Genomic DNA, 4,249 nt, shown 5'->3' with positions numbered 1-4,249 from the left:
AATGACTCGCAGAAGAGAATTAAACAAATATTTGTGAATAATTGATTAATTAGATAGATCTATCCAATAGCCAGCGTTAATTGAATATTGATTACATTTCTTTCTTTGGAGTTGATGGTAATTCAATTGTGTATTGTAAACAGACATAGACTGAAACTGTTATTGGGTTTGGTGGTATAGCTTTATAATGTGTATCTCTGTAAAGAAATACTTACAAAAATGTGTAAAGATTGGTTGCAGTTCTGTCTTTCACCAACTGGATTTTTTTTTTGTTGTTTACTTTATTCCAATCCAATTAAGTCAAATTAAAGCCAATTCAGAGTCTCAACAAGTTGAGACATTCCCAATCCAAGCTGACAAGACAGGGCTCTCACCTCCTGCCTTGGGCTTGATCTACATGATCCAAGCTGATTGGAGTAGGTGTAGCTCCTCCTCCAAGGCTTGATCTAATTTGCATCTTAGCCAAAAGGCCAAAATGCTGCTTTAAAAAATTGCTTCAAATGAAGCTGAGATGCAACCTAATGATTTCAACCAAGTGCAGCATGTCGATACTACACTTGATCTTAGCCAAAAGGCCGCGAAGCAATAAACAATGTAACACTGCTATCAGCCTACTATCACTAACTGGATTTCCAGAGTATAATGTAGATATAGAGAAAAAAGGTGGAAAAATCTCCCTATCTGTTCTATTGTTTAATGATTCTGTGATAAACATGTCTGTAAATCTTGCCTTTTGGAACCCTTGTTTATTGCTGTGCAATCAGAGCTCTGCATTTCTTTCCAGGTTAGAACTTTGCATTTTAGAAAATACCTGACAGGAAGTATTTATTTCTGTTGCTATAATTGAAGAAACCGGTACTGTCCATGCAGGACACTCCCTACCACAGGACACTCCCTACCCCTAGTGAATCCATGTAATCTGCATAGCACTGATAGAAGGAACACACTATGGAGGGTTTTCTCCTGCAAACACTCCTCTCCATCAGTGTTTAATGTGTCAGTCGTTGCCCGGTTGGTAGCACTCTCAGCTTCATGTCAGTTGGCTGTGGGTACAAATTCTTCTCCAGGGACTTAAACACAAAATCTAGGCTGACTTTTCAGTGTAGTGCTGATGAGATGCTGCACTGTCAGAGGTACCTGCTTCTGATGATGTATTAAATTGGGTCAGGTTTGCCATCCCTCATGAGTATACGGTCCCATCTAAATAAAAGATCCTGTAACACAGCTTTGAAGAAGAGCAGGGCAGTTCTCCTAATGTTACGGACAATAATTATCCTCCAATTAACACCTAAAAACAGATTTTTCAAAACATTGTCACTTTGCTGTTTGTGGGACCTTGCTTTGTACTAATTGTCCTTAGTTGTCTATCCCAATGGTGGGGTACCCTCTGACGTAGGATGTGGAGCAGATTGGTGAGTGGTAACCAGATAATCTGTTTCGTGATTGTAATAATCTTACGAAGGCTGTTTTTTCCAGTCATCTTTTATTTATAGTAAGCTCTATTGACTGCCAGCCATGGTGGTACCAGCTGGTTTTAAATCCCCCGCTGCTCCTTCCATATTGGACGAGCCTCCACTTATCTAACATAGTGATCAGCTGGAGGCAGGACTGGATTGGGGGTGTGAAATGGATGGGAAACCTTCACCTCTGGAAAGAGCGCTACAAAGTCATCAACTCTGGCTCCTCTTGAGGTCTGGCTTTAGTGAGGGCACAGGTTTCTTCATGTCACTTCCATGTCTGAGTCTGCATCTTCATCACTTGGAGGGGACAGTATGAGGTCAATCTCCATTTGTGGCTGGATGCTGGCAGTGGCCATCCCCATGCTGGTACTGAGGCCTGTACTGGCATGAGTTCCCTATTCCGGAGATAGTCCAGATGTCTTCTGACAACCTTGCCCTGTACTTAGATTTCATGTGACGCTGACCCCATTTTCTCTGTTATAATCATGGGATCCAACTGAGGCCATCTGCAAAGAGTGCAGCACTCCCTCAAATACTGCAATGAAGTGTCAATCTAGATAATGTACTCAATTGCTGGAGTGGGTTCTGACTTGAACGCCTGTCTGTTTGAATCAGGAATTTAGAATCAACTGGTGTCTGGAGGTTTCATCTCTGCAATTTATGTTGTAAATTTAATGGTTAACTATGTGTCCCAAAATAATGTTTATTTCCTATCATGTGAGTATAGTTTTTCCAATTTTCCGAACATCTGGAAATGCTCAGGGTTATTTTAGCCAAAGAATGAAAACAGGCCTTAAATGTGTTCAGTGCTTAAAGACCATTTGAAAGTTAGGATTTGGCACAATTCTGGTCCCAATAGTTGATTCTCGTAGTTTGAGCTTTCTTGGAGATGTTAACCAGAAACCTGTAGGTGTAGCATTCAGGTGCTGATTACATGCAAGTTTTGTGGCACACTGTAGAGTTTGTCACATCCATGTCCATTGAAATGTGGAATGATCTTCTCACTCCACATTTAGATTATAGATTAGCTCACCTATTGAATGAGAAGGTGCACAGATTCTCTGATAGGCCACTGGATGTCCTGATATGAAAGACATTACCTCTTTGCCTCTATAGCACTTAAAATATTTCATGAAAGTTGTTCCTGTTTAGTTTTCAATGGCTGAACTTATCCTTTAGATATGCATACCCATTAAAAATAATAAATCTCAGTCTTGATAGCTCCAACTTTCACAGCATCCACAGCCACAGGGAGAAAGAATTCCAGATTTCCTAAATGACCAAGCTCAATTTTTAAGATTATGCTCTTTTGTTCCGAATTTCATCTCCACTGGATGATCTATTTTCTCTCTCTCTGCCCTCCTGACTTGTTATCATTTTGTATAGGTTAACTAGATCACCTCTCAGCTGTTTAAACTCAAAGGCATACAACTGAAATTTATGAAAGCTGTGATTCGCAGGGAGCTGCATATTTGCACTGTGCCCTTGGACATTGGGAACCATAAGGCCTTGTTCCCGATTACAAGCTGGAAAAACTATTTCAGACTGCACTATGTGGTACTGTGCTCAAATCTGTCATAGTTCTCAAGTACAGCACACTGCTGTATAGACTGTGCTATCTCTGTGCATGTGGCTGTCTTTGGACTATTGTGCCGTGGTGTGCCAATTGTTCTTGTTGAACAATCAGAGGCTGTATGAATTCATTGCAGAGTGCTGCTTCTGATGATGTGCCACAATCAAAGTTCCTCATTAATTATGGAGCAGTGCACAGTTTCCATCTGACCTGCAGGTTATTGTACTTAGTGCTAACAATTCCATTTAAATCTGCAAACTTGACAAGTCAGTTGGTGGACACTGAAGGAGCTATTAGCGAGTCCGAAACAATCAGCAAATTAACCCATGCGAACAAAGATTGCTGGTGAAAGATGCCAATACCATTTGAGTTTTAATGAGCTGAATAATTGGGACCAGTCAGTAAGCCAAAATGTGTCAGAGCACCTTTGCTGTGCCTCAATTGTCTCAGCCATAAACTGCAATTAAAGCCCAGATTTTTGCTATGCAGGTGGGTATTTTGAGTAGGCAGAAAATTGGAGGTGCCAAGAATGGGGCAGGAGTCCTGGAATAAGGTCCCACCAACAGATTTTAAATGGCTCTGGAGTTGAAGGGCTTACCCTGACACAGAGGGTGAGATCATTCAGCCCCTTCCTGCAGTGTGTGACGCTTCATGTGCATGTGGCAAATGCGCTGACCTTGTGTAATCAGTCCTCAATCAGGAGTGCTTGTGCAAATCAGATGTTACAGGGCCCTTTTTGATATAGGATCCCTAATGTCACCACTGGACAGTCAAGGAAAGGCAGCAATGACTCTAAGAGTATTAGAGAACATACTCCAAAACATGCAATTGCCAGAAAACGGATTATTGCAAGAGCTGTCAAAGGACACAGTCAACACAAAGCTTCAGGAACAGGCAAAGCACGTGCTGCCTAGTGAAAAGGCCATGGCCCATACCTAACCGTACCATGCAAGTTTTCCCTCTTCCAGAGACAAGGACATCACAACTGAATCATAATATCACAACAGTTGCTCCAATGATGATAGAATTACTGGCGAATGGCCATCCTTTGAAAATGGAGGTGGATACAGGAGCTGCAGAGTCCATTATCGGAAACAGACATATAAGCATCTCCAATGTGGCATCCAACTCCTGAGTTTGGAAGATACGAAGGCCAGATAAACCACCTATATGGGGCTGAGGCGTAGCCAGGTTCTAAAGTTAGGGGGAGTGAGCA

General features: G+C 41.7%; 1 non-coding gene across 1 annotated transcript; it reads right to left on the bottom strand.

Moving 5' to 3' along the window:
• Window positions 1-395: 395 nt before the first annotated feature.
• Window positions 396-587, bottom strand: LOC145343628 (U2 spliceosomal RNA). The gene has a single exon (XR_013886764.1). It is a non-coding gene; the product is annotated as a U2 spliceosomal RNA (small nuclear RNA).
• Between the last annotated feature and the right edge of the window lie 3,662 nt (window positions 588-4,249).

Source organism: Carcharhinus amblyrhynchos, chromosome 5, assembly GCF_965287045.1.
Source record: "Carcharhinus amblyrhynchos chromosome 5, sCarAmb.v2.hapA, whole genome shotgun sequence".
Lineage (NCBI taxonomy): Eukaryota > Metazoa > Chordata > Chondrichthyes > Carcharhiniformes > Carcharhinidae > Carcharhinus > Carcharhinus amblyrhynchos.
Note: the sequence above shows the minus strand (reverse complement) of the source record. Positions and strands in the feature narration are given on the sequence as shown.